Here is a 14,317-nt window from a genome sequence, read left to right on the forward strand (position 1 = left end):
TGATCTGAGCGGGCTCCATGCTTGCCATGATATGGTGTCTGCAGGAGAGCAGGGTTGCAGGGGAAGCAGTGGTTGGATGACCAGTTTTGCAGACCTACTGCACCGTCTGCTGCCAGGACACAACAGCTGAGTGGGCTGCACACTTACCGTGGTATGGCAAGACAAGCGCAGCCGAGCAGAGTTGCAGCGGAAACGGCGCTGAGAGATGACCAGGAGAGCAGAGGGCCAGCGGAAGCGGTGGATCATGACTGTCATATAGAGGACCTGCAAGGTGGATTCATAGCATCAGGAGAGCAAAGTGGCAGCAGAAGCAGTGGTTCAATGACAACGGGTAGCAGTCCTACTGCACCGTCTGCTGAAAGCAATATGGTGCCCACACGGAAAAAAGACAGGAAACGATTGTCCACTGTTTCTTTCATGGAGGGAGGGGCGACTGACAACATGTACCCAAAACCACCCGCGACAATGTTTTTTCCCCATCAGGCATTGGGAGCTTAACCCAGAATTCCAATGGGCGGCAGAGACTGTGGGAACTGAGGGATAGCTACCCACAGTGCAGCGCTCTGAAAGTCGATGCTAGCCTTGGTACTGTGGACACACTCCGCGGATTTAATGAGTTTAGTGCATTAGTGTGGGGACACACACAATCGACTGTATAAAATCGCCTTCTAAAAAAATCAACTTCTATAAATTCAACCTAATTTCGTAGTGTAGACACACCCTTAGCGTGTGGGTAGCGTGACTGCTGAACCTCAGGAATTATGAATGCACTGGCCAAACCCTTTACCAGGCACCAAAATCCATCCCTGTGATTGAAGGTGATGCTTCCACAAAACACAGCTGAACAGCACAGGGAGAGGTGCTCACCCCTGTAGCTTGCCTTCCTCCCTCCATCTTTCAGGATGCCTATAGGTGGGTTTATAGAGGATTTGGACTCTTACGTGCCAGGGCATCCAGCCAGCCATGTGTTATCTCTTATATAGGTAATCCTCAAAGTATCTTTATTAATGCATTTGTATCTCTTTTATATATGCCACAGTCCTGCTTAATCTAAATTAAATGCACATATGGAAACTAATTTCAGGCATTACTGAGAAGCTTAAGATAAAGACTTTAAATTGCAAATGCATTTATTCAGTTTTGAAATATTTCTTCCTCGTCTAAAACTAAATGATTCTTTTACAGGTGCCAGTGAGCAGAAAGATAACCACTGTACCATCTGACTCCTATATTTACTGGGTGTTACTATAATCTTTTGTATGGAAAAAGCTAGCCTACTTATATCAACCAGTAAAATGCATGTTTTAAGTTACCCTGTAATCTGGGCCTGTTGGAATCTGACCTGGATGCAACAGAATGGGAAATTAGGGAGAAAATGTCAAGACAGAGATTTTATATTTTCTTAAAAATTGCTAGTGTTCATTGTGTCAGATGGATGTGCCTTAAAAGAAAAGTTCATTACAGGTAAATACATCTGAGGAGAAACAGAATTCACATATAACAATACTGACAGCTGATCATGTACAGCATTGTCAAAATAATAACAGGTGATTACAATTTGTTTTGTCATTTAAAAAGTATTAGCCAGTCAATCTCAGAGACTAGATTCATACTAAAAACTGTTTCAATTGTCAAAAAAAAAAAATGGGACACCTCTGAGAGCTGCATGCCTGTGTGCTGTGTATTTGACGTGGTTTAGATTATTTCACTACTCAGTTGACTAGTTGGGGGACTGATGTGTATTTGAGATCACTTCTCAAATTATCTTGTTAAAATACTTCAAATACTATCAGCTTATGGCCCAAAAAGTAGATTGTGAAGATCCTTCCCTTCATGATTTGATCAGTAGTGAGATAGTTAATAATTTAGACATTGAAGAGGATACCCCACTGACAGACATGGAACAGTCCATATCTCTCACAGCTATTTTAGGCTTTCAGTAATGCAAGTAGGCATTACTCCATTGTTTACACTTTTCTCAAGTTTGTAGGTTCTCTCTACAACCATATTGGCCAGATAATTACTTCTTTTTAATGAAAGCTAAGATTCTCAAGAGCAAGATGACAGCTTTAAAAAAAAAGCTGGGAGAAAAAAGAGGAGTGGGTTAACTGAGCTGGCATGCCACATACCCCATCAAACCCTGACTTCCCAGAATAGCTCATCAGCACTGACTGTCACTACTAGGGTAGCCAGGACTTTCTGGAACTAGAATCTTCCTCAAATGAGCAATTTGTGGAAAGATTTTACAGTGAGATTGCCATTATATCATTAGTACATTCTATAGATATTGAAGTAACGGCAACTGAAACTTTCCCTCTTTTAGATCAACAAAAATTCTGACTTGCAAAATGTCAAATCCTATGAGTCGTTCTAAGCATTTGCCACTTGCATTCCTTTCTATGGGAGTTGCAGATGCTCAGCACCTCTCAGGATTTGGCCTTATGTTATCATCAACATGAGCAGAAAGTTGATTCACTACTAAAGAACAACATCTGTATATTGCTACTGTAGTGATTGTGCAATTCAGAGGAAAGAAAATATTGTACAGAGGAAAAACTGTGCTAATATAAACCAGATCCTGATTTCCTGTAAAAGCCCATCACTTATATTAAAGGTTTATTGATTTGTAAATATCAATTAAGCACATCACTAAGTTTGACCAAAGCAATTTTGATTAATCCAGTGAGAATTAATCCAATTAGAGCTAGTCAAATAATAAAATATGTACTTGTAAATAATTTAATCTATGATTGATTGGCTGGGGTGAGGGGGAGAGAAATGGGACCAATAAGATAGTCCAAAAATACACAGGGAATTTCTCCAAAGCTCCTTCAACACTATAATTAACTAATTACTTATTTGATGAAAATGCCAAAATTTGTCAATTTGAAGTGTCTTGTAGCTGTGCTGGTCCCAGAATACAAGAGAAAAAAAAAGTAGGTAGGGGGATATTTTATTGGATCAACTTCTGTTGGAGGAAGATGCATGTTTTCAAGCTACACAGATCAGTGGAAGTGTAGTGCAGTAATCAGTAGAGTCATTTGTAGGATTCCACTGTTTAAGCGAATCAGATAGTAATCAAACCTGCGGACAAAGGGAGCACTATTGTAAGTCCTTAATCATGATGAGTAGGTCAAAGAGGCAGACAGACAACTGTCTTATTCCACCTAAAGAAGAGCTCAGCGTAAGCAGGAAAGCTTGTCTCTCTCACCAACAGAAGTTGGTTCAATAAAAGATCTCACCTGCTGTCATAAATATAAAGGGAAGGGTAAACCCCTTTGAAATGCCTCCTGGCCAGGGGAAAGCTCCTCTCACCTGTAAAGGGTTAAGAAGCTAAAGGTAACCTTGCTGGCACCTGACCAAAATGACCAATGAGGAGACGAGATACTTTCAAAAGCTGGGAGGAGGGAGAGAAACAAAGGGTCTCTGTCTGTCTATATGCTGGTTTTTGTCGGGGATAGACCAGGAATGGAGTCTTAGAACTTTTAATAAGTAATCTAGCTAGGTATGTGTTAGATTATGATTTCTTTAAATGGCTGAGAAAAGAATTGTGCTGAATAGAATAACTATTTCTGTCTGTGTATCTTTTTTGTAACTTAAGGTTTTGCCTAGAGGGGTTCTCTATGTTTTGAATCTAATTACCCTGTAAGGTATCTACCATTCTGATTTTACAGGGGGGATTTCTTTATTCCTATTTACTTCTATTTCTATTAAAAGTCTTCTTGTAAGAAAACTGAATGCTTTTTCATTGTTCTCAGATCCAAGGGTTTGGGTCTGTGGTCACCTATGCAAATTGGTGAGGCTTTTTATCCAACATTTCTCTGGAAAGGGGGGGTGCAAGTGTTGGGAGGATTGTTCATTGTTCTTAAGATCCAAGGGTCTGGGTCTGTGGTCACCTAGGCAAATTGGTGAGGCTTTTTACCAAACCTTGTCCAGGAAGTGGGGTGCAAGGTTTTGGGAAGTATTTTGGGGGGAAAGATGTTTCCAAACAGCTCTTCCCCAGTAACCAGTATTTGTTTGGTGGTGGTAGCGGCCAATCCAAGGACAAAGGGTACCTTTGTACCTTGGGGAAGTTTTGACCTAAGCTGGTAAAGATAAGCTTAGGAGGTTTTTCGTGCAGGTCCCCACATCTGTACCCTAGCATTCAGAGTGGGGAAGGAACCTTAACACCTGCATTCTCTAACCACCTACTATAAAGGCTCAAAGATGACCCTATACACACCAACAATTCACACAGGAATTAAAGATACCATGAAATTTTTCCCCAAATAAGTCCAAGCAAAACACTCTACAATGTCTTCTGCCATCAACCCACCTCAGGGGCCTTATACATGCTTCCCAAAATACACAAGCAAGGGAAGCCATCATATTTGACCAGAGCACTCTTACTGAAGGAATATCAGGACTCAAAGAAACCATTTTCAAACCACTCACCAGGCAAAGGGCCAGCTTCCTCCAAGACAGTACAGACTTCCTCCAGAAATTGCAACATTAACAACCTTCCCTAGGACACCATTCTTGACATCATGGATATCACCTACCTATACACCAACATCCCTCACACCAAGACGGCATCATTCCTGCCTAAAATACCAACCAAAAAAACATACAACACTCAGGAATCCACCCTAAATACATCCACTTCATTCTCACCTACAGCACCTTCACATTTAACAATTCTTTGTTCAAACTACAGGAACAGCCATGGGTACTAGGATGGCTTGCCAATATGCCAATCTCTTCAGGGGCCACAAGGAAGAATTTATAGAAAAATGCACTATGAAACCCTTATTTATGATGTTTTCATCCTCTAGACAGATGACCTAAACTCCATCAGATTAATATAACAACTTCAACAACCACCCCCCATCCATTAAGCCATCTCTAAGACATTCCCACAGTATCAACTTCCTGGACATCACAATTAGCTTAACAATAAAACCCTACAAATGGCTATATACAAGAAACCCACCAATCACTACACTTATCTTCACAGATCCAGCAGCCACTCGGATGCATCCAAAATATGTTATCTACAGGAAGGCACTCGCATCTCAGAATTTGCTTCAAATTAAAAAAAAGTCTGGGATATGCACCTAAACATGCTTGAAACTACCTTCACTCTCCACCAGAGAAATAGATCACATCATGAAAAAGACCACTCAAATAACCCAGGAGAACCTGCTTCAACACAGAAAATAACCCACTGACTGCACACTGCTAACTGTCACTTACCACTCCACACTGGAATCCACTGAAGGTATCAAACAATTACAACCCATATCTACATTAAACAAGCTCCTCACACATGAGGACGCACCAACACAGAGCAGCACCAGACCCTTCCAGAACAGATGCAAAACCTCCAGTCACAGCAATACTATTATGATCAATACCCTCCAGAATTCACCTTTCAAGATTGATGGGTTTTACATATGCTTATCCAACATTTGGTGTACTTTATCCAGGGCATCAAATGTTCCAACAACAATTATGTGGGTGAAATCAGACAATCACTACACTCAGATGAACTCACCCAGAAAAATGATAAACAGAAACACTGTATCACCAAAGGTGAACACTTTTCATGAAGTGATCACTCCGTATCGGATCCTTCAATACTTGTCCTCAAAGGAAACCTGGCACAGAAACAGGCAAGCTGGGAACTTAAATTCCTAACTCTGCTAAACACCTAAAACCCTGGTGTTAACATGGACACTGTTTTTATGGCTCATTACAATTTGTAACACACACACTGCCTGCCATCTTTAATTCCCCTCTTCAAACACTTTATACATAATAATTTAAACCCCAGTTGCCCACTTCATTTCAACTGACTGCTTTCAACATTTTATCCCATCTATTTAATGTGTCCCAACTTGTATTTAGCTCAGGCACTCTGCTTCCTTCCACATACCTGAAGACCTCTGTGTAGCTCAAAAGCTTGTACCTTCCACTTATTACATTTATGAAAGGAGCCAACTTTTGTTAGTATAGTTGAGTTTTAACTGTGTCCACTCTATATGCATTTATTAAAATGTACCAGTACGAGTCAAATGTGCTCTGCCAGCTAGCCCTCCACCTACTACATTGATTACTCTCTCACTGCTATGCTATTGTGGTCCCCTCCCAAAAGGCCTTTTATGGGCCTTCCACAGCACAAAAAATAGGCACAGATTTGGATTTTGTTTTGTCCAGGGGGAAGTGAGCAAAACAACTTCCTTCTGGGTTCCCTGTTCCTGCTTGTAAATTCCATCTCAAGTATGCTACAATGCTGTTATAAAATGGATCAACATCAGACAGCAGAAACTAAAAAGAAAAAAAAACACCCCACAGTGGGCTAGATCTTCAGCTGGGGTAAGTCGGCATAGCTGCATGCAAGTCAATGGACCCATGCCAATTTATATCAGTGGAGGGCATCATTTTTTCTATTTAAAGAGAACTTGCATTTAACTTTCCTTGGCTATAGGATTTTATTCCCTTTCTCTCTCATTTGACGTGTTTGAAGTCTTCTCAATTACACCAAGATTAATAGGTTTTATTTCCTTGGTTGTGTCTTATTTCTTTCTCCTGCTTCACCCCACCCCTCCCCCCCCGCCCAACACCCAAATTTTAAATGTTCTACTACCATCCAGGAAAAGTAACCAGATCTAACTGAGCGTTTTCATCTTTATGTATCCATTTCCTCCTTCCAACTCCAATTTACATTTACATTGGTGGTTGGTGTGGGTTTAAGTCCTTTTTAATTTAAATTGTGTATTCTGTTCCAACCACTACTATTTCTAGGCAGATTCATGCATCAAATATCTACAAAGACAGGAATATAAATTTGCCTTGGTATGACTATTTCTAGGGCACATTCATGCATTAAATTTCTTCATTACAATAATATAAAATTGCCATGGAACTAGCCACTTGGCTATTTTTAAAGCCATCCTGTTGAAGTGATATGCATTAATCCCCTTTTCTCTATCAAAGTGAACTTTGTTAATTAAGTGCCTTCCAATTCTCTGTTTGGGTATATTTCAGACTTATGGCAACAAAGCTGATGTACGTTCATGGTTTTCTCGGCTACTATAAACTGCTGTATGCCTGCTGTACAAACGTGCTCTGATCCAAAGCCCATAAAAGACAATGGGAGTCTGCATTGATTTCACTAGGCTTTGGGTCAGACTCTCACTTCATGGAGTGAAAATTCCCCAGATTTCTAGGAAAAAACAGAAAACCCTGAGGAATGACTAGAATGCTCATTGACTAAAGTGATTTGAGATTTTTACCTGTTAGTAAAAACTAGCATAGTATGTATTTGTGTATGCATTGCTGTATTCACAAAGCAATTTCATTGCAGATTAATTTGAGAACCACAGAGAAAGTAGGAATAGTCATGAAAAAATATGCTGTAATGCAACATCAAAAGGGCTAGAAAACTAAAAGCTACATTGACAAATGGACACTTAGAGTGCCTGTTACAGATTAAAGGTTTATGTGAAGTTACATGAAGCTGGAGTCTGAAGGAGGGAAAAGTGAATGCAATATTATAAGGTTTCACGGCTTTTAAAAAGTTAGAGAAAATGCTGCTCAGTAGAAGGTCAAATACTGAAACTGTCAAAACTACTTTGTTCATTTTATACTTTATTAAATCCCAGTATACGAAAAACAAGAAGATCAAATTAGAACTATTTTTTTTTAAAAAAAGGACTGGACCTGAATTAACGGACTTGACCACTGTAGCTATAGAAATGAAACAAAAATACTCAATTGTTATAATTGCTCTTAAGTGTGATCAAGTAATTCACTACCAAAACCAAAAATGCTGGAATAAGACTTCTAATCTTCCTCTGTCTTCTGAGATATTTGCCTCTGGCTGATTCTATTCACATTTTATTATGCCAAATGATCTCAAGTTGTAAAGTAGAGATTTAAACTTACTGTATTTCTTAGTTTCAGAGTAGCAGCCGGGTTAGTCTGTATCCGCAAAAAAAAAAAAAGGAGGACTTGTGGCACCTTAGAGACTAACAAATTTATTTGAGCGTAAGCTTTCGTGAGCTACAGCTCACTTCATCGAATGCATGCAGTGGAAAATACAGTGGGGAGATTTATATACACAGAGAACATGAAACAACGGGTGTTACCATCACTCTTATGACAATGTGTATGGTAACACCCGTTGTTTCATATTCTCTGTGTATATAAATCTCCCCACTGTATTTTCCACTGCATGCATTCGATGAAGTGAGCTGTAGCTCACGAAAGCTTACGCTCAAATAAATTTGTTAGTCTCTAAGGTGCCACAGGTACTCCTTTTTTGTATTGCTTAGGGTGCAATCAAACTTCAATGGGTACACGGAGCTGAGGGTTCACAAGGAACCGTACTTCCTTTTTGCTTCCATTGTGCAGGGATCCGTCAGAATAGCACCCTATAGAACAGATTTCCTTCTGAAACCAGCACAGTGCTGCTCCTAGTGGTGATATGCTGCATGGGCAGGACAGCTAAGTTGAAGAAGGAGAGACACCTCTGGGCTGAAACTTTCTGTGTTGCAGATCCTCAGGATCCAAGTGGTTTAGACACAACACAACACCATCTTCTCTATGAATCCTATATATCACTCACCCTGAGGCAAACACTCTAACAATAGAAACAGAGTTTTATTCCCTGCTCTGCTAGCAGCCTGCCATTTGACCTTGGGTAAGTGAACTTCGGTCTCTGTGCCTCTGTTTCTACTCCTAGCCTCTGTTTTGTCTACTTAGAGATAGTAAGCTTTTGGGGGAGGGACTGTCTCGCACTATACGTTGGTATAGGGCCTAACACAAAAGGCCCCTAATTTCAGTGAGTCTAAGTGCTACTGTAATACAAGTAAATAATAAATTACGGCCTTGAAAGATCTATTTTTTAAACGTTGCAAGTGATTAACGGGTCAATTATTTCAAAAGTTAATTTAAACAAATAAAGATGGACAAACCATTGTGGATAAGAACTAACCTGGAATGTCATCCACATATAAGTGTACAATAAAGGTTCCTTTCAGGCTTAAAAGTCTGGTTGACTTGTTATTTTGTTTTTATTTGGGCAGAGCACTCCTCTTCCTGGTTTTGGCTGGTACCAGAAATATAAGTATTTGGAAACCAGAAAGAAGGCTATTCTCATGGTACTTCCCACCCTGGAGAAATTAGAAATTTCAGGAAATTTTACAACTGTTCACAGAAGATTCAGTCTGATTTCCATGGCAAAAAAGGTCTCGATAAAAAAAACAAACAAAAAAACCCTTTGATGCTTCTCTGAAGCTACAGTCCTTTCCTAACTGCAGATCATACACCACCATAAGACGTATTAATGAGAAAAATCTTTACAAATTGTGTAGTAAGGAGCTCTTATAAAGAAATTAGTACAAATAGGTATTGTTAAAACAAAGCATTCCATTTATGACTGGCTAAATGCTGACAGTATTGTTCATTGATGCACGTGGACACCGAACGAGCCATGTTACCAGGCACAAGGAGCTTACAGCCTTAGACCAAGATTCTGCAAAGGACCCTTATGGAGTTCCACTGTAGTCATTGGAATTCCACTTGGACACAATGATCCACAAAATCAGACTGCTTTGCAGGGCTCAGGCCTAATTAACAAGCGACACAAGACATGAAAGGAATTGCTATTGAAATACTAAGAAAGGTTATTAGAATGCCTTTAATAATAAATAAATAATAATGATGGGTGGGTAACAGTATTTTTAGGGAGATGCCAAACATTTATCGGTTTTAAATATAGGAATTTTAAATTCATTTACAAACTATGTTAAAGTGCCACGGAGTTTAATACAAAACAAAGAGCATTTGTAAATGGAAATAGGCTAAAACCTCAGTGACAATTCAACATAAATCAACACACAGATGTTACAGGAAAGCACAGATTTCTTCTTTTATTGTGACTGTACCTGAAATTTTAGAATTCTCACAGGAAAAAGTCAGACACTTTAGGTGTTTTGTGTATTTAGTACTGTAAGCACTAAAAAGCTCTCCTTTAGAAGCTTTAAATTTCAAAATATCAAGCTCTGTCACCCACAGTTTGTCCAAATGAATGGCCCATTTCAAACAGCCAGAAAAGCATCAGATCTGATCTTTTAAAAACGAGGATTCAATTAGTGCTGCATTTGGTGGGGGGGGGGGAGGGATACAGTTCTTAAATATCTTTATTAGACCTATAAATGAGCAAATCCCATGCATCAGCCTCCCCTATCACCATTCCTGTGCATATGTTTTACAGCTCCTCATGCTGAGATTGACAAGGCTATTTCAGATCAAATCTAACTTACTCCAGAAGTTATGCTCACATAAAGGGGCCTTAAACTCAGAACATCCAGCCAGTGGAGGATCCTCCTTAAGGGAATGCATCTTGGCTAGGCCTGGGTTAAAGAATTTTGGGTCCCTGTGAACTATGGAACCCCCCTCCTTCACTCAAATTTAGCCCAGCTGCTCCCCTGCCTCCAATCATGATAGAGGGGCAGCCTGGCCAAACCTGAGCAGTGCTGCAATCCTGCACGACAGGACACAACACCACTTACTCAAATTTGGCCTGGTCATCCCTGCATCATGACAGAGGAGTGACCAGGCCAAAACTGAGTAGAGTTGTGATCCCATGTACCAGGTCGCAATGGCTCCAGTGGTTGGAGGCCCCCAGAGCTGAGGGCCCTGTGCAAGTGCACTGAGCATATCTTGGTTAATACGGGCCTGTTTTTAGCCAGCGTAATAGGTCCTACACCACTCCCCTTCCTTGATCCAATGCAGTGGGTTACAGGCAGAGGAAGAGAGGTACGGCCAGGGTATTCCTGCATGGTGGCAATCTTCAGCTACTGGAATGACCCTTGAGCCTTGGTAGCCAGTGCAAAAATAAGATAACTCCGACACTGCTGTAATTTACACCTTGGACCGAGGACTGACTCAAGTGGCTGGCTGGGTCCAGGATCAGGGAGAATGTAAAACAAAGTCCCTTAAAGTCACCTTTATCCCTAAACCCACAAACTGTGCCCCTAAACCGATAAGCTGTGCCAAACACAAGTCAGACACAGCCCTAGACGTTGCCCAACTGCCTCCATCAACAGAATTATCTATCTTCACTAAATCTAAATCATTGCATGTAACAGTATGAAGGAAAAAAGTCAACTTAGGGTAGCCAGCAAGGGGCGTCTGGTCTGGATGGGACTCTAATCTCTGCATGGGACCCAGAGCTCTGCACAGATACATTCCTTAATAGCCAGCAAGCTCTCTTTTTGCCTATCATAGCAGCTCTTAATGACTCCCCAAATGCTAAATAGAATTGTTATTTCAAAAATAAGTATATTATAAAAACAGAATACTTGGCTAGTATATTGTGTTTTCTTCTGAGATTATCAATGCATTTTATAAAAAAATAAATTTAGTTAGTATAGCTATTTCTAAAGTGCTTACTGCTGAGCTAAGGGTCATGATATCTCCTTTTTACAAAGGGGGAAGCTAAGTTAGAGGGAGGTTAAGGGTCTTGTCCTACATCGCTCATCAAGTCAGTACCATTCTCACAAATATAACCCGTCTCTCAGCATAAAGCATTATTTCCAGAGATATGTTTGTATATTTGCTTCAATACATGGGCAAAGGGAACCATTTTGGTGTTTGTCAGACCCTCAGTTGCATTAGCAGACACACTACCATACAATAAAGATGAGCCCTGGAATCAGACCAGTAACATATGTATTGTGAAGGGATACCTAAAGTTAAGTTGAAGAATCAGACTCTGACCTATTGCGTGTTCTCTGAAGGATGAAATGCATTTTTTGGCAGGGTAAAGAAGCAATAATTATTTGCTTTCTACCAACAGGTCCCTGTTCTTTGCTGCCAAGAATACCACTGAGAAGGTGAGCAAGGTATTATCTTTTATTGGACCAGCTTCTGTTGGCGAGAGAGACAAGCTTTCAAGCTTACACGGATCTCTAAGAGAAGCTTTTTAGAGCACTGTGTAAGCTCCAAAGCTTGTCTCTCTAACCAGCAGAAGCTGGTCCAATAAAAGATAATACCTTACCCATCTTGTCCCTCTAATATCCTGGGACCAACATGGCTACAACAATACTACATACAAGAATATCACTAATTTATTACAATGTAAACACAAACCTTATATGAATTTAAATGAAATCTGAATAATTTCTGGCTCCCTCCTCAATATGAACTGTTTGCAAAGGAAGAGTTAGAAATGGGGAGTTGTCAGGGCATGCAGGGGATTGGAAGCCCCAAGGAGAGATCCTGAAGCCATATTTCCCCCTGTGCATTGGCATCCTTGTAGAAGGAGACTTCACTGACCAGACAATGGCATGGGGGGTTCTAGGTTAACTCCCAGGAAGGTTTTCAAAATTCTAGTTGAGAGTGCTTTTCTGCTCTGTAATCTAATAGGACTCCCAGATGCTAGTGGCTAGAGTGACAGTCAAAAAAATTATTGTCATGAATAATAAACATGTATATCAATGGTGATTATAGGCCTGGAGAACTGATATAGCACACAGAAGCTGCTTCTATGCTTATGGAATAACCTGACCCTAAGGAAGATATCTTCCAAGCCCCCATCAGTATGGCTGGTTTATTTCCAGAAGCATAAAGGTTTACGTCCCCTCTTAAAAAAATGCATCCTTTCTAACATAGCTTCCGAAGTTCCCCTTATCCATATAAATGCCTAGTCCTTTTAGGAATGCTCCTAAGCTGCCATTCTCAAAGTGTATAATACACTGCAATAGGACACTTGGTACAGTCATGGCTGAACCTCCCCCTCAGATCTCAGAGCCCAAACATTCACACTGCAATTTTATAGGCCCACAGCCTGAGCTCTGCAATTCCAATTCAGCTGATGCAGATTCTGAGACTCAGTGCTGTGGGCTGTTAGGTTTTTTTTTGTTAATAATCTCAGTGACATGCTCAAAGACATTCATGATAAAAAGTCAGTTAATAACTGATACTTAAATACCAGATACACTGACATACCACGTATTTACAAAATTTCACATCTGTAACTGAAGTAAAATGAAAGATATATTATAGATTATATAGTTTATCACATTTTTGTGTTAAGAAATTAAATTTTGTATGCACAAAATAAGAAATTGAACACCTAAATCTAGGAACAAGATACCTCAGAGTATCAAGTTAAATTAACTTTTAGAAAAGCAATAAGATTGATGTAATTTGGTATTTTTCATGTTAATGACGATTGTCAGCAATGCAAGACCTAGCATGGATTTTCTGTTCTACGCCTTTTTTAAAAGGCAATTGATACTAATTTGATGAAAGCAGACATATTGACTAAAGCTTTCAGAGAGCTGATCATATCTGAAAACAGAAACCTTTCAATGGAAGCATTGGTTTATAATGTATTTTTTTCTTTTATTTCCCCATAACTTTAAAACGATTAACATAAAAGGTTAGTAATCTAGAATCTGGAAAGTTAGACGTATTGCATTGCCATGTGAATTTAGTTATTTCAGGCATATGGCATGTGTATTTCAAGAGTAACAAAAATTCAACCTTAAATATTGTGAACATCAGGGATCAAGTTTTAAAATGCAGATACCCAAGTTGTTTTTGCAAAAAAACAAAACATATGCCCAACTGTTGTACCCCCTAATACTAATGGGCTGGATTGCCCCTTCCTATATTCAATTGTGTGAAAGGAGGCCTCAAAAGGAAGGTTATTTCAGTGAAAATGCCCAGACCATCCAACCAAGGGCAGCATAGGGATTGCCCTTCAAAAGGCAAGCTTTGGGAAGTGCTCACAAACCACACAGATTTCCCACAAGCAGCATGGTCCCAGAAAGTCTCTACACAGCACACTAAGCCCAGGCTCTGATTCAGGTTTAAGGCCAAGCCACCTTTCTGCCCATACACAAAGCAGTCTGACTCAGGTCAGCAAACATACTGGAATTGCTTAGGGAATGGATCAGAGCCCAAATCCCATTGTGACTCAGGTCTAAGCCTTGTCATTTTATAGTGTGGAAGCAGCTCAAGCCACAGACCTGAGTCAGTAGGGTTGCCAACTTTCTAAGCCCACAAAACCAAACACCTAGCCCTGACCCTTCCCTGAGGCCCTGACCTCCCCCACACACACTACATTACCGTCCCTCGATGGCTTGCTCTCCCCCACCCTCACTCACTTTCACTGGGCTGCAGCAGAGGTGTGGGATGGGGTGAGGGCTCTATCTGGGGGGTGGGTGGGCTCTGGGGGGGGGCAGAAATTAGGGATTCATGGTGCGGAATGGAGCTGTGGGTTGAGCAGGGAGTTGGGGTGCAGGGGGATGAGGGCTCC

The sequence above is a fragment of the Caretta caretta genome, chromosome 5 (assembly GCF_965140235.1).
Source record: "Caretta caretta isolate rCarCar2 chromosome 5, rCarCar1.hap1, whole genome shotgun sequence".
Lineage (NCBI taxonomy): Eukaryota > Metazoa > Chordata > Testudines > Cheloniidae > Caretta > Caretta caretta.